Source organism: Sceloporus occidentalis, unplaced genomic scaffold, assembly GCF_023333645.1.
Source record: "Sceloporus occidentalis isolate IW3139 unplaced genomic scaffold, rSceOcc1.0.p SCAF_4, whole genome shotgun sequence".
Classification (NCBI taxonomy): domain Eukaryota; kingdom Metazoa; phylum Chordata; class Lepidosauria; order Squamata; family Phrynosomatidae; genus Sceloporus; species Sceloporus occidentalis.
Window position 1 is genome coordinate 123,242,036 of NW_028316984.1, and position 25,204 is coordinate 123,267,239.

The 25,204-nt window shown below is 39.2% G+C and overlaps 1 protein-coding gene across 1 annotated transcript in view; it reads left to right on the forward strand.

Annotated features, from left to right (window-relative positions):
- Positions 1 to 16,604: 16,604 nt before the first annotated feature.
- EHF (ETS homologous factor) overlaps positions 16,605 to 25,204 on the forward strand; it is a 64,037-nt gene continuing 55,437 nt past the window's right edge. Inside the window, exon 1 of the mRNA XM_089523498.1 lies at positions 16,605 to 16,671. The gene's annotated coding sequence lies outside the window, so the exon portion shown is untranslated. The remainder of the gene's footprint in view (positions 16,672 to 25,204) is intronic.

Genomic DNA, 25,204 nt, shown 5'->3' on the forward strand with positions numbered 1-25,204 from the left:
CCTCAATCAGCTCTTTCTTTAAGCAGATGCTCTTTCATTTTGCAGATACCTCCTGACTCACCAGGGTCACCATTTATTATACTTGCTCACTTCTGATTACTTATCTAAGCAGTTCTCCTTCAAGCACTCAGGTGTTGATAAATCTGTCATCTAAAATAATGCAGACCTGTGTTGTTGCCAAAGAGACAATTCACCTTTTCTTCTGGAGCATCTGTCCTATGAAATGTTAGGACCAAGGAAAAAATTAAAAATGGGATACTATAATATGAACAGGGACTTAAGAATATCACAGACCTGTTGTTTCCTAGTATCAAGTAGGTGAAAGCTATTGCTCTTTCTCCAAAAAAGAGTTGAACAATTAAGAAGACCATCAAGTTTTTTGCTGCCTGTCTGAAGTTGGGTGCATGAGGATGACAATTCAAACCACAAGCTTGGTGGCTTAAGGGGCAGGCTGGCAAAAAACACTTTTCTGCCTGAGTCAAAGGAGATGATGGTGTTCTTATCCCACCTGATTCAATATATAGAAACCAACCAAACTGATGAATGAAGCTTACTTCAACTAGGTATGGAATTCTTTTGCTCTTGAAAGGAGCAACACATAATTTTAGCACTTTTCTTCCCAATGTATGGATTTTTAAAAAAAACTGCATGGTTTTTGAAAACTATTGTCATCAGTTCTTCTCATCAGGGTTCTCTGACAATCAAGAATCATTTTTAAAAACATTTTGGGGAATATTTTCAAATATATTTTCCATTCTTTACATCAATACCCAGGTCCATTCTCCAATGCCTTCAACTACTTTGTACTGGAAGTGGCTGTCTTCTGCTACCTAACGGTAGGACCAGCCCAGGCTACAAGTTATGGTAGCTTTAGATACAGGATGGTGACTGCTCAAAGGACTCAAAGGCAGCAATCTTGTAAATACTTGCCTAGAAATAAATCCTATTTCATACTGTACAATTTGTGTCTGGATAAACATGCCTTGGAATTTTTTGATCACTAGTTAATCTACAATCTTGTTGGCTGTCAGAACTGACCAGCAAAATTGCTTCTACAAACTAAGAATGTTTGGTCATTGCCAGTTTTTAAACACCCCATTATAACAGGAAAACAACAGGGGTAGGGGGGAAATACCTCACAGTAAAAGTAGAATCATCATGTACTTTCTCCTTTCTTACTGAATACTCTGGTAGCTATTAGGCTGCCACATTTTTCTAAGCCGTGGGCTTTCTCACTCTACTTCTGTCTTTTCAAGTTTTGATCTTTTCCTGGTTACTAAAACTGCTCCATATGAACATACCTGTTCTGTACCGAAATTATATTTTGAACTGAGTGACAGCAATGAACCCAAAACCCTATAATACTACAAGAAGGTGGACCAAACGTCAGAAACAGAATAAGTAGAGACTTGATAGGGCAGGCTCTTGCAGGAATGTCATAAACTGCTGGATCCCATTTGAATTCCCACTATGAGATAAGGAAATAGAATTGTGTTATCATCTGCCCTGTTGCTTTATATTTTCCGCATTAGCCAATTGCTATTCTAGAGTAGACTCATTTCATCAATGGAATTTCTATTAATGTTAACATATCATTTAATGCATGTGTTTTAAGGTATTGAATTTTGATTGTTATTATTTATTTAATTTCTACCAGGCCTGTTCAGTTTATTATATGATTCCCATCCTACCTGCCCAGGGGTGTTTCCGCAGTGAATAAATAAAATACAATTGCACTAAAGCTGCTTTTACACTTCCTGATATCTGGCATTGCACTCGGTAGTGTAGCTTTCCTTGCCACACATAAACAACTTCTCAATAGATAGTTGTTTCTCTCACTGCTGGCAATAGATTGATTTGTAACTTAGGTCCAGTCTGCACTGCAGAAATAACAGTTTGACACCACTTTAACTGTCATGGCTCAATGGTAAGGAATTATGGGATATTTAGTTTTGTGATATATTTAACTTTCTTTGTCAGAGAGCTCTGGTGCCATAACAAACCACAAACCCCACAATTCCATAGGATTGAGCCATGGTAGTTAAACTGGTGTAAACCTACAGTATTATTTTTGCAATGCAACTTAGAATCCAGCTGTAGTATCTGTACTTTGACATAAGTAACAATAGCAGAATTGTGGAGGCACTCAAGTTATAGCTAATTCAACAACATTAGTAATAATTTGGGAAGCTGATTCTTTAACATTTTTTTTTGGTGGGGATTATGAATGTGATTAGTGGCACTTTAGTGTTACGTTATGGAAATGAAGATGGCTCAAAATGACTATCTCCCACAAACTACTTCCTTCAAGCTTGTGAATGAATAGAATGTGAAACAGTTATTACTCAAGCCACAAACTTCATTGTAGCTTCATGTTTTTAGTTATGATTTTGTGTGATTTTAAAAGACCACAGGAACAAGTAATTTGAACAAATTATTTTGAGGCTCTGTGACAGTAGTTTTAGTTCCTTTGATTTAAATCAGGAATGCTAGCATCATACAGATACTCTGTCATACAATGCCAATCCAAATTCATCCATGGTTATTTTTTTAAAAAAGTAAATCCTATATCATCTCCATTTGGAGGCTCCATCATTGGGACACTGTATGCCTGGGATCTTTTCAGCTATACAGGTATATTTCATGTTCGCATAACCCACAAACTGATAGACTTGTTAGAGCCAGGTGGCAACTGCTCAATGTAATTCTGGAGGCTGTGCTCCTTCCAGATAAGTTCCACTTAGATCAGTGTCTTAAAATGGAAAAGATAGGAGTTGAAGTGCAACAAGTACTGAGTTCTCATCTGTTCTGTTGGCTGGAGAAACCATACAGAAGGACAGGACAGGTTCTAGTACTTATACAATGCCTGGGCAACCTATAGGATTCACGTTGCTTGCCAATTGCATGGAACCTCATTGTATGTTCCTTTTCTCTTCTACATTTCTCTACAAAGGGGAGGAACTAGTAAAATAAAGTACTTTGATATTTGCAGTTCAAAAATAAATACATCTATGGATTTTCTACATAGCATATGACATAAGGAATTAAGTTTGTGAAATACAGGTGAAAAGTTGTTTACTTCATGTGATTTTGCCTTCAGTATTCCTGCAACATTTTGTTGCACTTTTATCCACATGATGCTGACATTTTATCTGAGATGCCAAAGAATAAGTGATATGGGAACAGGAGGAGGAAGAGGTGGGGAAAAAATCAGGGTTACCTCAGTGCTCCTTTTCACAAACTCAGACGCAAACACATAACAATTTAAAAGAATGAATACATACATATTAAAATGAGACACGTATATATTCAAACAATCCACATATTAAAAATCATCATTTCAAATCCACAATTTAAAAACCATCTGGATAGGCCTGCTGCAAAAGATTGTATTCAGCTGTTGATTCTCTTCTGACATGTCCTTCCACAGTCTAGACAGGGAACTAGACAGAGCACTCCATTGCCTCATCAAACTACAAACTCCAGGATTCCATAGGATGCAGCCATGGAAATTAAAGTTTAATTATAGTGTAGTGCAATAATTGTTTAGTGTGAACGGGCCTCTGGATTTGCAGGCTCCATGCTCCCCACCTCACCCTACCCCATAGCAGCTGGGGACTCCCACATCAGTTGGGAAAGTGGACACATTCTGTGGTTTAGCCCCAAACCTTAAAGGAGCTAATGAAGATGCTGGACTTTGGATACTTCATTTAAAGGTGAGACTAAACCTAGAACAGTCTCTCTGTCCCACTGGTATAGAAGCCACTAGGTGCTACTGTCGTGATAATTGCCCCAATGTTTGATTTTGGCACTTTGTACACTTTCAGCAAGAATTTGGAAATGCAGCAAATAGTATTTCTTTAAAACAAAGCACATGGAGAGTACACATTTTGTTTTGAAATTGATTCCTCCCCTCCCTCCCCAAAGCCACCTGGAAACACAAATTCATTATCAAACTAGGTGTGCACTTAGGGTTGCCATAAGTGAGGACTTCCAAACCGGGACAAATGTAGGACAAATGAAGGACAATGTTTTCAAATGTAGGACACATTTTATAAAAATGGAGGACACTCAAAAAATTGAGGCTTTTTTTAGAAATGTTAATAGAAATGCATGTTTCTTAGGCATGATCAAAATGGAGGACGTTTTGACATTATTCGTAGACAGATCACGGAAATGTACTTCCCTTTCTGGCCACCCCCCTCTCCCCATTCCAAACAGCACATTTGGACATTGATCATGGCTTTATTTTAACATTGCCTCTTGCATATTTCAGAGGCTTATTCCACAACCAAACCCTTTGGGTTTAACACTGAACATGGGTTAACATGGCTATGCATATAGAACATGGTTAAACAAAAAGTGGATTTGCCCTCGGTTTCAGGTGTCTCACCAAGTATACTTCTCAGAAGTGTGTACTTGGTCAAGGGACTTTGGTTTTTCTTCATTTTGACTTGTTTTGTCTGTATTCCTCCCCACTAAATAAAGGAGACATGAAATGGAGTTAATGGGTACAAGTTGTAAAACAAAAAAGTCTTGTGAGACTCTGTAGGCAAGAGGTGCACCATGTTAAGAACTGCATTAAGCACACTTAGGCTGCTGCCACACTGCTTTCACTCTCATCACTCCATCCTATGGAATCCTGGGATTTGTAGTTTGTTGTGGTGCCAAGGCTGGGCTTTGAAATCTCAGGCATAAGAGAGGCAAAAGGCTTGGGCTGCATCTACACTGGAGAAATAATCTGGTTTGAGACCACTTTAACTGTCTTGCCTGAATGCTATGGAATTCTGGGAATGGTGGTTTGTTCCAGCACCACAGCAGAATGGCAGTTAACCCCTGGAAAGCTCTCTGACCAAGGTGACCAATGCCCTCACCCCAAAATGTAGGGCACCCAAGCAAAAAAATGTAGGACATGGCCAAAAATAAAAGCTAAAAACACCCATGTAATTATAAATCCATGCTTCTTAGCCATGATCCAAATGGAGGACCTTTTGAAATTTGACAGAAGAAGGCATATCCTGGAAAAGGAGGAGGATGCCTGGTCACCTTGTCTCTGGTCCAAAATACACTGCCGAAATAAAACAATGCTGGACTGAAATGCCCAGAGTTCCTCACCAAAGCTGCATCCACACTGAGGAAATAATCCAGTTTGAGAGTGACTTAACTGTCCTGGGTTAGTGCTGGGGAATGCTGGGAATTGTAGTACATTGTGGCCCCAGAGCTATCTCTAACAGGGAGTCCCATAACCCTCCAAACGTAGTTGAACTGCAGTGCCCAGAATTCCTCCCCAGGTGCATCCACACTGAGGAAATGGTCCAGTTTGAGACTGCTCAGTGCTGGGGAATCCTGGGAATTGTAGTCTATTGTGGCCTCAGAGCCATCACTGACAGAGAAGTCTCAATGTCTCCCAAACACTAGCATTCCCAGGATTCCCTAGCACTGAGTTAAAGCAGTCTCAAAGAGGGTTATTATTCCTGCAGTGTGTGAGAGAGATATAAAAGCTAGGGACTGGATTCATTTGGAGGATCTCTGTGTCCAAAACACACTGCTTGGACTGCCAGGGCTCAGTGCTAGGGAATCCTGGGAATTGTAGTTTATTGTGGCATTGAGCTTTGGCAGTTAAAGGGGTCTCAAAGTGCAGAGGGGGGAGGGGAGAGAAAAGCCAGGGAGTGTGAATGAGAAGCTCACCTTGGCTGTGACTACTCTGAGAGGAGGAGGAGGAGGAGGAGGAGGGAGGGAGCCAAGGGAAGTGGCCAGGACCATCAGCCTCCTCTCTTCCACCGCAGACTGCTGGCAAGAAGCTCTGCCCCTGCCTCCTCTGTGGACCATTCAGCTTCCTTTTGTCAAAAGAGCTCTGGTGCCACAAGAAACTACAATTCCCAGAATCCCATAGAACTGAGCCATGGATGTTTAAGGGGGGGGTCAAACTATTTCTGCAGCCTTCTGCTATCCCAAAGCCCTTCCTATTTACAAGTAAGGCAAAATCTCTTCCTTCCAAGCCATTGAAAACCAACCCAAGTGGAGGGGGGCTGATTGCTTCTTTCCCATTGGTCAGCTTCAGGAGAAATTTGCATATTTCAAGTAAAGGTGTTTAGGGCCTCAAAAACGACCCTGTGATAAAGAATTACAACAATACTGAGTGGTAGACATTTAAAAGATGAGGCATTTAGACTCCCAGGGAAACAGGAACGATTGATGGCCTTTTTTTCTTTGCTCACTGTAACCTGAAAGTAATGCCTCTTGCAGGGTATATATACCAAGTGGGCTGGCAATAGCTCTGAGTGGCAGATGTCTTGAAGACCTGCTCTCTAGGCTAAGCCAGGCAGGGAGGCAGGGAGGCAGGGAGGGTGGCACACAGCCATGGGGAGGAAGGGGTGGAGCTGCCTCCAGGGCCTTGCTGGGGGGGGAGGTCCCAGGGGAGGGGCTAAACTGGGGCGGGACCATGTGGCCCTGCCCCAAGCCAGGAAAGTCCTGCCCCCAGGTGGGATATGGCAAGCCTATGTGCACTCACTCCATCTGTGCTTTGTCTTAAAGCAAAACTGGGGCTTTGTCTTTGACCAGAACTCTGCACCACTAATTTGTAACCAAAATTTAATGGCACAGCAGCAAAATGCAGTGCTACAGATAATATGTCCCTGAATGGCCCCAATGGAAACACTTCCATTTTAAGACAACCTCTGGATGTGTTGGAGTATAACTGCCATCCCTGGCAAAAACAAGAATCTAACTTCTATTCCTGCTCCTGCCTTCTCCTCTTCCATCTTAATCTTCATTTATATACCTGTTTATTTCCCTAAACTGGGACTCAATCAGCTTAATAGAATTAAACTTTTACCAATATTAAAATGTATAATTTTAAAAAATAGAAACACTTTAAAGATAGTACAATTAAAACAATATCACACTCACTTAAAAAACAGTTCTTTGAAAACCTTAAGGGAAGGATGAACAACTTCAACCATTCCAGGATCCAAGTTTAAATTCCTGATCCTACCACAGGCCACACTCTTTCATGTAACTGCACACATTGTGAAATTTCACTGGCACCCAGGAGTAGGTACCTTCCATTTTCTGTTTGCCTGAATTTTATTTTCATGATGAAACAAAGCATTTTGGGAAGAAGATCCTTTTAGAAAAGACTTGTGCCCCCAGAAGTCTATAGGAAGCAGGGTGTATATTACCTGATCTAAAGAGATGTGCTTCTGTATCTCTTGTGCTTGCCTAGATCCCACTGTTTCCTAAGATTCAAATAGCATGAGCGAAGGGTGCACTCTTTGAACTCATCTGCAAACAAATATTTTTTTCTTAAAAGTTCTCCCAGTTCCTTGTAATTTTGAAGTCGTTAATCATAAACCTGGCATTTGCATGCTAATACTACTGTAGCTTATGTTGATATTAGAGATAGTATGAACTAGTTTCCAAAGTATTTGCCTGTGGTAGCAACAGACAAAGCTCTATTCAACAGTGTGAGGTGGGTTGAACAATTCAGAGTCCAAAGGTGTTCTGCTAAAACTGAAAGAGAGCAGCAAATACATTTGCCTATGCTATACAAAGAAAAAGGTCCTTAATTTGTGGGTGCTTTTCTCATTTGCCGTTTCAGCACTCATAAAATCTCAAGCTGGCATACTATTCAGTAATTATGATGTTGCAAGTCTATCTTATGCTGTTGCAGTTTACTTTTATTTTCACTGTACTTACACGAGCAAAAGTATCCCCCAAACCTACCTTTTCAGCAGTGCACCCCCCAACATGGCCATTTTCATGTTGTTGGAGGGGGGGGGGGTTGGTTGGTTGAGTGGAGACATGTCTGGTTCTCTTCCTGTAGCTGGATGCACTATAACAGGCATCTGCAGGTTCTCCTGTGATGTTGTTGAAAATAGTAGGTTTTCTATATCTCCCAGTGCACAATTTCAACCATACATTTGGATGTACAGAACTTTCTTTGGCATTCTGTTGTTGTGTGCCTCCACATTTTTTCTGACTTACAGTGACCCCAAGGCAACAATTTCATGGGGTTTTATCAGCAAGATTTGTTGAGGGTTGTTTGCCTTTGCCTTCCTCTGGGACTGAGAGTGTGTGACTTGCACACAGTCACCCAGTGTGTTTCCATGGCTGAGTGGGGATTTGAACCCTGGTCTCCAGAGTCATAGTTCAATGCTCAAATCACTACATCACTCTGGCTCTATATCTGACCAGTGTGGTATAATGGTTTGGTGTTGGACTAGGACCCTGGAGACTGGAGTTCAAATCCTTCCTTGGCCATGGAAATCCATAGGGTGACCTTGAGAAAGTTATGCTCTCATAGCTTCAGATGAATGCAAGGGCAAAAAAGCTTCTGAAGCTTTCCAAGAAAATCCTGTGATAAAATCACTTTAGAGTTGTTGTAAGTCAGAAACTACTTGAAGGCATGCAACAATTTTGGCGTTCTGCTAAAGTTGAGAACAATAAGATGTGAAGCAGATAGTAGTGGCTGATCAACACATTTATTTCTGGTCTATGTCAGTATTTTTGTGTTTTTATGCTTATGTCCCAAACCATTTCCATTTGGTTAATTTAAATATGTAATTAAACATATGTTTTCTCTCAGAATACATATTTAAGTGAATGTTTTGACAAGTTTACACTGCCAAGATTAGAAGAAATGAGACATCTGGGAGAACTGCAGATCTGATCTGACCTGCACATGAGTTCAGGATCACGTCATATTATAGAGGAATTATCACCATATAGCATTGGAAGAAATTCCTCAAGCATTCCTAGCAGACAGCTGGCCATGATCTGTGCTTTCATTTTTGACTAACTTTATTCTACTCTGTACTTTTCTGAGCACTTAAAAAAAGAATAATTTAAGGACCTTGTTCTAGTTTCTGAATCTATGGATTAAGTGGTTATCTGCCAAAGCTGAGGGGCAATCTGCTTCTGAGTAGTAGGGATTCAACTCCCTCATCCTTGGAGATTGCAAAGACTTGCAGAGATAAGGAGATCTAAGTATTAGATCTCTTGCAGCATAGAAGGATGGGGTGAAATGACACTACCTGTGGCAGAAGAACAGCAGATCAACCCAATGGTAGATTTAGAGTGCATAGAACAGATGGAAAAGTTGGAAGTAATGTTCTAGTGGGCAACATAATAGGCAACTGTGAGAAACGAGAGGGGCATGTTAGCTTCCCATGAAACATGGCACGGCTATAACGTCCTCATCTCACCCGCCCTGCCCCCAAATCAATTGTTTTCTCCTAAAGTCTATAGGGGCATGGGGAGCATTTTTGCCATGTTTTGGGGCCCATCAGGAGAGAGCTGTTTTCACAACATGAAGTCACCTGAGGTCAATTCTTGTTCTATTCGTTTTAGAAAAAGGTCTCTCTTGGACCTAAAATGATGGGGAAGGGAAGCAAAAACATGGCAAAAATGCCCCCCATGCCCCCTAGATGCCACACTTCATCCATCCCTGGTCTAGAGTGATTTCCTTTCAGAGTGTGGAAGTAATAAATTAAAAGTAATGACATCAACAGAAGTGCATTCCATTTTTGAATAATGAGATGATGTCTCTCCCTTTTTAATGCTTTACTGAGAATGCTATAAATGTTACAGTGTTTGCATAACAAGCAATATTTGTTCTTGTTATATGACTTCAATTCAGACTCTGACTTATGGTGACCTTATCATAAATGTTTTTTTGCAAGATTTCTTCATTGGAGGTTTACCAATGCCACCCTTTAAGGCAGAATAAAACTTGCCCAAGGCCACCTAGTGAGTTTCCATGGCAGAGAAGGTTCGAACCCTAGTCTCTAAGAGGCCTAGTCCAACACTCAAAATGCTGTAAAAACTTGACTTTTGGAGGCTTGGGGTACCATTTAAAGTCCCCCCTTAAAATAGTGTTACCAAGTTTTAAAAATAGCAATAAAGGACAATAGAAATTGATGAAAGGCAGGTTTGATAATAAGGAAGTAGCTATTAACAAATTTTATTCTACCTAAATACTGAGTTCAGCCATGTGCTTCTATGTAAACACATTGACCACATTCATAAAAAGATTTCTGTCTTTATGAAGGGTTCACACCTCAAAAATACAGGATTTGGGGAGCATTTGTTCAGTCTAAAACTTTCCAAGCCTCAGATAGAGGACATCCCTTATAATAAGGGACACCTGCCAGTCCAATGAGAGAGCCAGTGTGGTGTAGTTATTTGAGTGTTGGGCAAGAGATGACAGTTTGATTCCCTGCTCTGCCATGCAAACCCAGTGAGTGACCTTGGGCAAGTACCATGCTCTCAGCCTCAGGGGAAGGCAATGGCAAACTGCTTCTGAACAAATCTTGCCAAGAAAACCCTATGATAGGTTTGCTTTAGGGTCTCCATAAATCAAAAATAACTTTAAGGCACACAACCACAACAACAACAACAACAACAACAAGCTTTCTGGTCCTCAGATGAAGGACATCTCTTATAATAAGGGCATCCATCAACCCTGCTAAATAGCCTATGTGATTAATGTACTTCGTACTCTGAAAGAATTACTACTATTATAGATATGCTATTTGGGACAAGTAATGACAAATAATACATTACTTTATTGACTAATATTTTAAGCGATGACAGCTTGATTGTAGATGATTAGGAGAAGGTAGCATTTTAGCTTGGCTTATTCTTTTCCCAGCAAATCAGACAAAGCTGATATTCCTGATCCTTTTGATGCATGACCTGATTTTCTACTGCTTTCCCTTTTCTCCTTCTGGTGTAGGGAAAAGTGGCAGAGAATGATCTGGGTCTTTTCTGATCTGACCTGATCATGTTTGGCTGGAAATCTTACCCTGCATTATCCTTCTCAGGAACACTCTTAGGGATGTGAACAACATTTCTGGAAAAAGAGCAGGATACAAATAAATGTAGCAACAACAACAACAACAACCATAGTAATAGTAATAATAATGATCCTCTTTTCTATGTTTTTATTTGTCTTGTTCTTTTAATATTGAGTCCCAGTTCTGGGAAAGGCACAAGATACAGATGATGATGATGATGATGATGATAATAATAATAATAATATAATAATAAAATTTATTTGTATCCCGCCCCTCTGAGAACAATCGGGGCGGCTAACAAGTTAAAAATATACAACATATCAAATCCCTGGTACGCTCCTCCCCTTAAAAAGGTATTAAATCTAATAGAGAATTAAATCCATACAGGTTAAAACTGACCCAAAGGTCAAACAACAAAACAATACAACAAAACAACAGAACAATAATCGATGATGATGATGCGACAGTGGAACACACTTCCTCAGAGAGTGGTGGAGTCTCTGAGGCTGTATGGCCATCTGTCAGGGATGCTTTGATTGAGAGTTCCTGCATGGCAGGCGGTTGGACTGGATAGCCCTTGTGGTCTCGAGTTGGAAGATAGGATTCTATGATTCTATGCGTCTGCCCAAACACGTTACTGCTACAGAAAGCCAGAATAAAGGAAAGGGCAAATGGAGTAGGATGAATGAAGAGCTTGTTAGCTGGTAGTAGAAACTGTATTTTTTTGAAAAAAAGAACTTTTGATGTTCCAGGAGAGATTAGAATAAGAGGTGATATGGCTATGACTTGGTGAAGCCTTTCTAATTTAGCTAATCTTTGATGGAATCTTCTGATTATAGATGCTGCCTTTTCTTTCTGTGCTGCTGTTTATTTTATTGCTTCTGCCTTTCAATCTCCTTTAACTTATTTTAACTTTCTTCATGTGGCTTATGGTTTATAAGTTACTGTTATGTAACTTAAAGAAAATGGGGATTTCATCATTTAAATAGGTACATACATATGCATGTACATACAAGGACCTGAATCCTTTACTGCCATAATAAAATCTGCTGGTTTTTAAAATCTTTTGTCTTTTAATGGATCTGTTTTAAAATGTTTTAATTTTAAATACTGCTTAATTTCATTTTACTAATTCCTTTTTATAAGTGTTTGCTTCATGTTTCATATGTTTTACCACTATTTCTGTAATTGTTTTTAATACTATTTGTTGGTTCCAAATATTGGGGGAAAGGCAGGATTTAATAATAGGTGGAGCATTTGGAGATGGAAGGGCAAATTGTGATGTGACTGTGGTGAGCCGTTAAGACAACTGTTTCATCACATATTCCTTCAAAAGAAAAATAAAGCACAAAATAGAATGTAAAGCCAATGAGTGTGCAAATCATTCTTATTTCTGAAGATTGGGAACCTTATTGCACACATTATTTTCCCCATTATGGGAATGGGAAGGGGACTCTCAGGGCCGCATGTGACTGGGAAAAACGGGTTTTACTGCACAGTAAATCATTCACAAAATGGCCCCATTCCGTTCCCTGGTACCAAGCCATCCCCATTCAGTGCTGAGGGGTGCCATTTTGCTTGGTCAGAAAACTTCTGACCCGAACATTTAATGCTTCTCAGCACTGAATGGGGATGTCTTGGCACTGGAGAATGGAACAGGGCCATTTTGTGGATGATTTGCTGTGCAGTAAAATCTGTTTTTTCCCTATTGCATGTGGCCCTGAGAGTCCCCTTTCCGTTCCCATAACAGGGAAAATAATGTGTACTATAAGGTCCTTAGTTTTGCACAAAATAGGAACAATGTGAAAAGTGTTACAGTTTGAGTCCAAAATTGCCACTGGAAAAAAACTATACCTGCACTGAATTTTCCTATATCTTTGGTAATCTTTGGGCTCATATATCCTATGTTGTGAATGCAATGTCATGACATTGTAAGTTTCCCCACCTACATTACTGTCATGACTAGCAATGAGGAGGACTTGGAGGACGATCCTGAGAGAGTGCCTCAACCCTGCCTTGCCAGGTCCTAGTTCTGCCCTACCAGATCCTGGGGCTTTTGGGTCTCCTTCAGGGGACACTTTGGATCAGCAGCCTAGCCTTGTTTCAACAGAGGTGCCAGGCCTGGGAGATGTAGAGCAACAGCCAGGCACTGAAGTTCCCAACTTCAGCCAAAAGATGGCAGAAAGGATGGGTCTGCGAAGGCAGGGTTGGGATTCTAGCAGTCTCTTGGGTTCCTCCTCGTCATCCTCCGAGTCCTCCTTGTTGCTGGTCATGACAACTACATTGGTCACTACCTCTGTGTCCTTTCATGCTTATTCAGAACAGTGTAGCTGGTGTGTTTATGCTGGAGTTGGGCAGTCTAGCAGATGCAACTCTGTTCATGTGTTTGGTGAACACATTTTTGATGTGTGGTATACACACACTGTTTCTGTGTCTGTACTAGAACCATATTTCACCCTCTGAAACAAGAGAAAATACACATTTGAGATAGCAATGAAGTAAATGAACAACTTGACTTCACCATGCCATATAGAAAATATACCCTAACCAACTTCTTCATTTTCCAAAGCTACTGTAACCTGTTAGAAAAAATAAATCCCATGCCATTTTCCATGATGTGACAAAGGCGTGTTTTCTTGTTTTCATTTGAGACCCATTCAAGTGTGACCTACCTGATAAGATTCAGTACATGAAAAGACAAGTGGCTAGCCTTGTGTAGTTCCATCATTGATCTGTTTACAAGAAAAGCAACAAAAAGTTGGTTCTTGTTGGAAGGTTCTTGTTGGAAGCTCTGTGTGTGAGGCTCTCTATGTGAGCAGGACCTCTGATTTTCCAGCATTCTTGTGGAGAGTTTCTGTGTGAACAGGAATTACTCCAGAGTTATCACTTTCCAAATGAGGAAATTGACCACAAAGAGGAAGAGGGCTAATTATATCAAACTGACTAAATAATGCCTGAATAAGGCTTAGGTCCACTCTATTTGGGAAAAATCAATATTCCTTTCTTTGTGGAGACAGTGAAATTCACTGGGGGGAGAAACTACTCCAGAATACAATACCCCACAATATATTTCATTTTATTGCATGGATTTGTTTTACAGTGGACCCTTGTTATACGCTGGGGTTTGGTTCCAAGATCCACCGTGTATAACAAAATCCGTGTATGCTCAAGTCCCATTAAATATAATGGCAGAACAGAATGGTGTCCCTTATAAAAAGTGGAAAATCAAGGTTTGATATTTGAAATTTATACTTTTTTGGAACCTTTTCAAACCGTGTATGCTTGAATCCGTGTATAATAAATCTGTGTATAAGGAGGGCTGACTGTACTTTATTCCAACTTGAGTCTTCTGGCCCTGCATGTTTTGGTAGAACACTGTGAACCCAAAACTGGACACAGACAATGTTCATATCCCCCAATAAACTGAACTTATCATTGGGGTCAGAAAATAGGTCTGAAAATACTTACTCATCTTTAAAAATTCTACAGGATTAAAAGACTGATCTGCTAAATCATACTAAAAGAATATTTTCTGGAGTGTATAATTCCTTGTTCTTTTGCATCATTCCTTGTCCTTTGCAATTTTTAAAAATAAAATATTCTTAACACAGGAAACATCCCAATCTTTCCATCCCCATAGTTATCCTATTTCCCCGCTCTCACAATAATGATAAATCCATGATAGGCTGCTGAATACTGCACTAATACAATGCCTGAAAACTTCTTTGATCACACTTACTGGAAATGATGACTCAGAATGCTATTGCTGTGTGATGTATGCAGCTGGAGAAATTACGTGTATTCTTGACCTAATTCTAGGAGCAGAGCTGATTTCAGTGTCATACCTGCAAGTGATGAAACCCAGAGGTGGACTCTATTGAGATTTTTTTAAAAATCACATCACATTTTCCCTTCATTTTAAGTGTTACATATCTAGAATGGCAGGAAATCAGGGAGGGAGAGGTTAGGGTAGGCAAGGTAGTCTGCTCGGTGCAATAGAAAGGCGAAATACTGGAAGAGATACGTAGCTAACTGTAACATTTGAGAGGAGGCAACACTGATCACTGCATTTTAAAAGTACTAGTTGTATGTCCAAATGGATACCCAGTCCTAGCTTTTGGACACTAGGTAGAAAGACATGGAGACATACAATTCAGTCAATGAATCAAGAACACAGAATCAGATTGGAAGTTACACTGATAAGTGCCAGAGGCATCACTACCTTTGGTAATACCTGGTACAAGGGGCTGCTGGGGTGGTGGTGGAGTGGAGGGTTATCCCCCCAACCATTAACCTGCCCCTTATACCTCTCCCCAGCTACTTGCCCCCTCCTCCAGCTGCCCTCCCCTGCCAGCTACAACCACACACATATACAAATAAGATGTACCATTATCTCCCTTTACACAGTTGCTGTTGGCACTTTTAAAATTATTATGTTAAACTGTTTTCACATTGTCTTCATATTATATTCTGTTGTTTTCATCCATGTGTTTATGCTGTATATAGTGGTATAATTTTAAGAGAAATTTTTAAACACCCAAAACTCAAAGCCCTACCTTACTAATATCTTCCTTGAGGCTACCTCATAACAGTTTGTTGTGCCCACCAGCAACCATTTTAAACAATATGGTAGTTTCTAACGCTGGGAGTATTCTTCTGCTTTATCCAGACAGGTGGATGAGCTGAGCAGGGAGGGCTAACTTACAGCTTGCTCACAACTGATTCCTTCCTTTGTATTTAATGAAACACAAGGCCATCTGGGTATGCCACTTACTTCTCTTTTTTATGGTGATAAAAGCACAGCAAGTGTTAAATGCACTTTCAGAGCACCATTTGTGTACAGCTCTTTGGGGACACATGCATGTTGTTTTCCCATATGTGTTTAAGTTGTATACTAGATACCTTTTAAATAAAAAAAAGGCAAACTATTTGTCCTAGTGTCATAACCGGACTTCACAAATTAGCTTAACCTTACCCTGAACAAAGAGTATTTGCTAAAATCCAAAAGGCAATATGCACCTCACAACAACCTGAGCACATGCATTCTGGTTGCCCCTTTGAGCACTGATTGCCACATTCATGGTCACTCCTTCTGCAGGTATGCAGTTTTTGGTTTCTGCCAAGTTTTTTCTTCACTATGCTCTGTAGGTATTTGCACAAAAATAATACTTGGAAAGGATAGCTCCCTAATATGGCAGATTCTGTGCAATCTAAAAGGTAACTGAATACCACTGGAGAAGAAAGATAATCCTTCAGCACTGGAACATTAGCTTGAATTTGCTGCCAGTGTAAATCTATTCCATAAACTTCATTTTCTGTTTTCTTCCCCTGTTTCTGCTGTCCAAGCAGATTTAGCTATATAAAATGATGGACACATTTTCAGAGTCTGCTTCTAATTACATTTTGTGATCTACCTCAAATAACCTGTCTTTGAGGTGTGGAGGAGAAGAGGTGGTCTTAAAAAATCATGTACAGAGAAGCCAATACCTCATCCATTAACAGGGCTTTTTTCCCTTTTGTTCTCGGGACACAAGTGTAACCTGGTTAGACTTGTTTTGTTTGTACGCCAAGGTGTGAGTTGGCTGGCTGTATGCAAATGTTTGTAATCCCTGCGGAGTTTTTTTAAAAAGTTTAATTTTAGACGATCCAATCAGAATAACAGGAAGTGACCTAAGGAATTCCACAATTGGCCAGCTACACATTCTAAAAAATGTTTTAAAAATTAATATCACATCCACTTACCTTCACTGCTGCAAGGTTTTTTAAAGTGATAGTCTGCCACCTATGTTTACTTAACATCAGACATAGCCTGATCAGTCTTTTCGCTGTTGCAGCTAAAGGATTTCCCCAACAGACCCAGCAGCTAAATGAGGTAAGGGCTTTTGACTTGGCATGCTAGGCACTTCACTTTCAAGGAAAACTTCTGCTTCTTCTGTCCTTTTATGCAAGGGATAAAAGCTGCAGTTCCACAAGTATGGACTAGGCTTGGACATAATGATGAAGTCACTCTCCTGCTTTGAAACTTTTGATCAAAGACGGTTGAAAAATGCTCATTAAATGATTTATGCACAGCAGCAGCACAAATCCAATTGAAAGCAGTAGGCTTAAAGGAACCTTACCTGTGTGCATGATGATAGCCACTGATTCAGCCAGAGGATGCTTGTTTCAAGGTATCCTTCTGGTGGTGGTGGTGGTGGTGGTGGTGGTGGTGGTGTGTGTGTGTGTGTGTGTGTGTGTATAGTTTTATTGTATAATCTTAACATTACAAGCTGAATATTGTATAGTTAAAAAAAATGGACAAATGGCCAATGTTGTTTCTTTCAAACAAATTTTAATTCTATTTCAGACAACCCATTTTTGAATATATTTTAATTCTTCTTTGAGCAACCACTTTTTGCTCATGCTAACAAGTTTATACTGAATAGCTCCCGATATTTTGAGCATTTCTTTCAAATAATGTTTACAGATTAACACTGACATATGAGCACTGTGGTGTTGAAAATGATACTGGCATTCATCATTGCCAAACGAATCAATTGCGTTGCTGGTTGTAGGAGTCACTGAACATTTCCCTAAGTCCTAACATGGTTACCTGTCAGTTCCAAAGTGGGCTACTAGGTCCAAAGTCAAGATTGATCTACAGTGTTTATTGTTGCTGTTACCTAGTTGCCATCACAGTTCAGGGTTCTTACTATCTGACTAGTGTTTCTAGGATTCTCACACTGGGTTGGTCCCAAGTAATCAGAATGCTAAGGATCCCAGTGATCTGTCTCAGTTTATCACTCATTTCTTAAGGCAAATTCCACTTTCCCCTTGGCAGTTGTACTTTCAGATTCACAACTGGATTATCATTGAGTAAGTTTCAGAAATTTGAAAACAAATTTAAAACAGAGTTAGGGGCTTCAGAATATTCCCTCTCTCTATATATATCTCCACTTGTTTTATTAGTTTTCATGGATGTTTAGTTTGAATATCTTCACAACAGTGAAGACTATGGTATTTAAAACAGTAGTATTTTCTATACTCCCTTGCCATGTTTTCACAGTAAACTCCACAAATTAAGGTGTGTATTCAGTACAGTGAATAAACACCTCAGTCTATTTAACAATCACTCTTTTTACATGCATAGCTTTATTCTTACTTTTATGCTTTAGTTATCTGGAATATGATGAATATACTAAAGATAACCTCTGTGCGTATAATCTACATATATACAGCCAGATAGTATTTTAAATTGAGCCATTCATTTTAAGTTTAATATTAACCAGTCTTGCCAGTCTGATCATTTATATTGAGAGGTAAAAATAGACTTGTATCGAGGAACATAATGAAAGGAATATATATTCTTGATGTGGAAAATAAATTCAATGTAATAAAATGTATTTGGCGGTGATAATCAAATTGATGGTAATGTATTTATTTTTTAATTGCAAAAAGAAAAAACCAACAGTTTGTGCAGATAAAAACATTGTACAACTTTTTAAAAACTTCAAAGAATTCCTCATATTTTCCATTTATTTTCCCTCTGGTTTTAATTTTGTTGTTGCTGTGTGCCTTCAAGTCTTCTCTGACTTACAGCAACCCTAATGTGACCCTATCATGGGGTATTTTTGGCAAAATTTCTTCAGATGTGGTTTGCCATTGACATCCTTTGAGGATGAGCGTGTGTGACTTGGCTGAACAGAGATTCAAATCCTGGTCTCCACAATTGTAGTTCAACTCTCAAACCACAACACCATGCTTTTAATTATCCTAAATAATTTTGGGCATGATCCTATATCCTGAAAGTAAGCTGTACTGAATATACTTGCATTAATTTTTGAATAAATGCAGTAGGATTGTGGAGAAGACAGGAATAAACCAAAACAAGTGGCTGTTTTATTTTTTTAATTTTATTTCTTCGAAGTCATAAAAACTTCTATTTGCTTGCTATTATTGTTACATTCTCTTATGATATCCTTTTGTTTTGGCTTTTCTCCTGTCACATGGCAATGTACACAGCTCTCCTTTTTCTTCTCTCATTTTGCTCCAGAGGTCCAATATAATTGTACAAATTTTTCTCTCTTTATGATTCATATAGCACAATGTGAAATGTATTGTACAAATGTAAAATTACCCCAAAAGATAAATTATGGGCAGAAGATGGCTGATGGTGAAGACAATAAAAAGCAAAGGAACAATGTGTGAGGAAACAGAAGTTCACATATTGTATGTAATATGTGGAAATGGTGTTTATCACTTCAAACACAGTTCTCCACTTATGCTGTGAACCTACGCTATAATTTTAAGAGCCCGGTGGATTTTTCTAGAAGCATATACACAAGACGAAGATAAAGAAAAACTGGATAACTTAGTTTATGAAGGTATTATTAAGATCTAAATTATGCCTAGACAAAGGAATAAATCAAAGTTTCTTTTGGTGGTTTTCTTTCTTTGTAAGTAACCATATTTAAATGTGTATCATGCTTTGTTTGAATTAGGTTTAGAAAGACCATCCTGCTATTATACCATTTTCTACAACACTCTATCAGTGATTTCTTGATGGCAGTTGCTTCCCTGTGTTGAGATTACATACTATAGGGTAGCGTGTGAATGTTATAACTGCATGGATAAAGGTTATTATGCTGGTGTATTCCAGTAAATTGCTGAACTGTTGAAGGAACCGGGGTAATCTGTTAGGAAAGTCCTACTTACTTTTCTAGTTCCACATGATCATAATTTTCCAGAGCCTTGAAAGTTCTCTTTAGGAAAAATGAATATAATGACATGTCATGTCTCATCTTATGAATAGCTTTAGTATGTCATTACATTCATCCTCCTCTGAAATAACTTATCAGTTGTGTACATAAGTGAGAAGAAATGTGCATTTAGGGTTTCCACATTAAAATGCAATGCCTTACTCATGAGACCACACTGGAGGATCCCATGTGTGAACAGAGACATACTCAGTTAAAAGGGTTTGGGATGAAAATAAGGAAGCAAATCTCGTTGAACTCAGGGATTTCCCTCTTTCTCTTGGGTGAGCAAATTTATGATCATGTTCAACAAGTGCGCCCACTGATATAAGCTTAAGTTTATCAAAACAAATGTGTTTTATATATAGATAAATAGAGAGTAGCAGTGGTGAATGCTACTCATCAGTGCTTTCTTGTAGACATGGGGCAATCACACAGAAATGTGGTTGTAAGAATTTTCCTATTCATCGTAACTCTGAGTGAGCTCTATATGAACATCCCTTTACATATTCTTCTCTATCTGGTTTACAGGAAAGCTGCATCGAGCTCAGAATCTGATCAGATATAAATCGACATTATTGTAAAAGTAATTGTATCTCTAGGTCCCAGAACATAGCTAGTTTGTTCAGTCAGCTTTTAAAGGCAGAAAGTAAACAACATTAAGAAAATTAGATATCCAGAAATTGACATCATGCAGTACATGTCAACAGTACTAATAATAGCTTCTCTGCTAAAGATAATTCTTTACAAATGAAAGCTCCCTGCTTAAATGGACACAGCCTCCTTGAAGGTACATTCCTTAATTATCCGTGTGCCTTCTCTGAATATATTTGCTTGATTGTATAAATTATTTAGAAAATGTCAGTAAGCATTGGTTCTTTTTTGTTTGTACTCCCCCATCTCAGTACTAATTAAGATGATGTATTCCATTCTTTGTGCAAATCTTTCTACTTTGACTGTACCAATGAAATGGGCACAATCACCAGTCAGAAAGAGTTATTATACAGTAGTCACCTTTTCATGTTTGGGTGAGGTTTGTATTTTTCCTCTATGGCATTCCTCAGGAAAAGGGTGGCACCTGAAGTCCTGAGGGCCCCCAGCAATGACCTCAAGGGAAGAGAGCTACCATGTTGACATTTCATCCATGGGAAAACCTGTAATTGCAGAGCACCTTTGGAGATTGAAAGGGACGTGTAATGTGCCAACCTTCTCATTTGGACTCGATAGCTGAGGTCTCATTTATCTACTAGAGTATGCTGTGAGGAAAATAAATGTAATTAAAGGTATAATCCTCTGTAAATTGGGCATACTTACTACTCTAATTCACTTGGCAACCCTTGTTTATCATGTCACTTCATGCTGATTTAGACAGCATTTCTATTTGTTTGAATTTCTCATTGTCTAAATGTTTTCATTAACTAGGAAAATGGATTTGAACATAAAATGTAAAAATAATTAATAATCCAATTACAGCCAATAGGTAAAATACTCGTGTTAGGGAATGATGTGTCGTCTATTTAAGTATTTATTAGAGAAAGGACGAAGTAGTCTGGCATAGTTATAATAAAACAAAGATTGCCTCCTTAAAATAGAAACTAGATAAAAGAATTGAAACTTGAACTGTTGCTGTTGGGATTTCTACTGTACTACTGTATATATTATAGTATTAGTCTCATAATGAGGTTATTCCAGAATTAATCCCCAGACTTTGCTCAGAATGCAGCATACTTGAATTACATGTCCTCTTGTCTCTTGTAATAAACAGGAAATACTTTACTGAAAACAAAGGGTACATCCACACTGCTTGAAAAATTCCAGATTTTGTTCCTGTTCTTCTGATTTTATACTGGGTTAACATAAACCAGCCTAGGGAGCTGGTATAAAAAGTCTCTGGTTGTACTAGGAGCTGATTAAAAATATTCTGGCATAAACAAAATTTATGTGGATCTCCAAAATGAAACTGGAAAGGAAAGGGACACAATCTGGCCTCTTTGATTAGTCTGGATGCACCCAAAGTCTGTTAATGAATGGAGGAATTAAACGTTTCCCAAACTATGCTATTATAAAAAGAGCTTTTCCACAGAACTACTACTGAGATATCATTTATTTCCTCATTTGGAGATTATTATGAACGTTAAGGGATACTTTTAATATGACTACAGAAAGACTACAATGCTTTTTAAAGATATCAGTCTGCTCCTTGGGTCCAATTTTTGGGAGAATCAATCAATCAATCAATCAATCAGTCAATCAATAAAATAAATAAATAAATTATCCGCTCTGCTCTACTGGCAACCAATCTACAAAAGCATTGGTGGTTCCTGTCTAATAGATCCAATAGGAGAAATACAGGTAATGGTGCAGGATTACATCTGACCTTTTTAGTAGAAGAGTAATCAGCAGTAAAAGGACTACTTCCCATATTCACCAAGAAAACCTAGATTCATCCAAAATATTATGGAAAAAGTTATAGCAGAAAACTGATTGAAAATTTCAGCTATGTACAGTGTGACAGAAAGAAAGAGGACAAACAGTACTTAGGCCTATGTTAGTTCCAACTGGAGTAAACCTATTAAAATGAATGTTAATAATTTCATATATAAATCCTTTTCTTCAGTGGATTTACTCTGTTTAGATTTAGTCCTTTATGTTTATCATTAACATTGCTAGCAGTGACTCGGACAGCTTCTTGTATGTTTTTGAGACATTAATTATGGTAAGCAGTATACAGGGCCTAAATACCCGAAATGTGCCAGAGCCTGTCTGATCTTGGAAACTAAGAAGGCTCAGCCCTGGTTGGTACTTAGATTATGAGACTGCCAATGAATACCAAGTGCTGTAAGATATATTACAGGGACAAGAATTGGCAAACCAGCTCTGAATATTCCTTGTCTTTTTGAAATTCATGAGTTGCCATAAATTGACAAGTGACTTAAAGGCACATAAACATATGTACAAGTATTATACAAACTGATTAAATAACAACAAAAACAATATTAGCCCAATAACTAGAGGTCTTTAGCCAGTTCCAAAACAGAGGTAAAAACATAAATTTAAATAATATATCATGAGATCTTCTTCCTCATCTTCTTGTGTGCCTTCAAGTCATTTCTGGCTTATGGCGATCCTAAGGTGATGCTATTACAGTGTTTTGATTTGTTCAGAGAGGTTTTGCCTTTACCTTCCTCTGAAGCTGAGAGAGTGTGACTTGCGCAAGGTAACCCAGTGGGTTTCCATGTGGGGATTTGAACCCTGGTCTCCATAATCATGGATGAGTGGGGATTTAAACCTTAGTCTCCAGAGTTATATTTTGGATCATAAGATCTAATGATGATGATGATGATATCCCATCTTTTTCTCCAATCGGGACAGAAAGTAGCTTGCAACAATTAAAAAGACATACCAGTAATTAAAAACCCACAAGATAAAAAAATTAAAACAAGGTTAAACAATAAAATTAAATTAAAACCAGATTAAAACATAAATAATTAAACACACTCACTTCAGCACAACAATTAACAGTATCCAACCAATTGTGTAAAATGGGCCTTATACAGTTAAATGCCTGTTGGAATAGAAAAGTCTTTGTTTGTGAAAAGAAAGTAACAAGGGTGAGTCTAACATCCCTGGGAAGGAAGTTCTAGAGCCTTGGAGCAGCCAGTTAGAAGGCCCTCTTCAGTGTTGCTACTGGATGTACCTGTGAGGATGGTTGGACAGAAAGAAGGGCCTCCCTAGCAAATCTCAAAGCACAGACTGGCTCATAAGGGACAATACGGCCCTCCAAATAATCTGGACCTTAGCTATATAGAAGTTTAAAGGTTGTAACCAGCAGTATGAAGTGTGCCTGGAAACAAACTGGCAGCCAGTGGAGCTGTTACAATAAGGGAGTTGTATGATGACGTGGTGGCTCAAGTGGTTAAGACACTGACTCTGTTGACTGCAAGATCAGCAGGTTGGCAGTTTGAGGCCTGGGTGCTGAATGATAGGGTGAGCTCCCATCACTAGTCCCAGCTTCTGCCAACCTAGCAGTTCAAAAGCATGCAAATGCAAGTAGATAAATAGGTACCACTCCGGTGGGAAGGTAAACAGCGTTCTGTGCAATCATGCTGGCCACACGATTACATAATAGTCTCTGACAACACTGGCTTTTTCGCTTATTAATGGAGTTGAGCACTGTCCCCTATGGTTGGACAAGACTTGACAACCTTGTCAACAGGCAATACCTTTACCTTTATGGTCTTTGTAGCCAACCCCATTTATCAATGTAGTTGCATCTCTCTGGACCAGTTGAAGTTTCTAAACCCTCACCAAAGACAGACCCAAGTAGAGTGCATTACAGTAATCCAACCAGTTTCACTACTGAAATATGGGCTTCTGGTTGAATCCAGAAGCACACCCAAGCTGCAAACCTGAATCTTCAGGGGCAATATGACTCCATTCAGCAGATGCTGAATCCATGTGCCTTTTGACTAACCAGGAGCACCTTTGTCTTGTTTGCATTGTGTTTCAATTTGTTTGTCCTCATCCATTCCATTACTGATGACAGACACTGGTTTAATGAACACCTTCCTTGACTTGTGGTGGAAAGGAATAGCAGAGTTGGGTGTCATTCACATACTGATGGCACCGAACCCCAGAACTCCAGGCAATCTCTTCTAATGGACTTATGTGTATGTTAAATAGGATGGGGGGACAGAAGCAAATCCTGAGGGACCCTACAGGCAAATAGTCAAGAGTTTGAACAGGAGTCCCCTAGCACCACCACTTGGGTTTGCCCCTCCAGGAATGAACAAAGCCATGGTAAAGCAATGCCCTAAGTCCCATCCTAGCAAGACAAGGCAGAAGGATACTATGGTTGATGGTACTGAAAGCCACCAGGAGATCCAGCAGAATCAACAAGGACACACTCCTCCGTCTAGCTCCCAGTATAGGTCATCCACCAAGGTGACTAAAGCCATCTGGCTTGGGCCCAGGGTACTTGGAGGAACGCCTCTCTCCGTACAATCCGCCCCGCATACTCAGATCAACTGGGCAGCAATTATTAAGAGTTCCAGAGGTCAGATTAGTTACTACCACCAGGAGGGCCTTTACCACCTCGGCCCCCAACCTCTGGAACTCGCTGCCCGCCGAGCTCTGCTCGGCCACCTCCCTGGCCCAATTTAAGAAGGGGTTGAAGACATATCTTTTTGAGCTGGCCTACCCCTGATTCTACCCCCCAGTATACTCTCTCTCCCCTCCTTCGTCAGCTGGTTGAGCTGGCATGAGTTTGCTTGTTTTTATTGTAATGTTTTTAATGTATTTTAATATGTTTGATTGTATGGATTGCTTGTTGTACACCGCCCTGATTTCTAGAAGGGCGGTATAGAAATAAATTATTATTATTATTATTATTATTATTATTATTATTATTATTATCTCTGTCCCACAATGAAGCCTGAAACCAGACTGAAATGGATCCAGATAATCTGTTTCATCCAAAAACCTCAGAAGCTGAGAGGCCACCACACACCCCAGGACTTTGCCTAAAAATGGAATGTTAGAGACTGGCTGATAATTATACAGAATGGTGGGATCCAGGAATACTTTTTTTAGTAACGGTTTTATAAAGGCTTCCTTTAGGCAAGATGGAACTCTGTCTTGTTTTAGCAAGGCTTTGGCCTTCTTAATCTT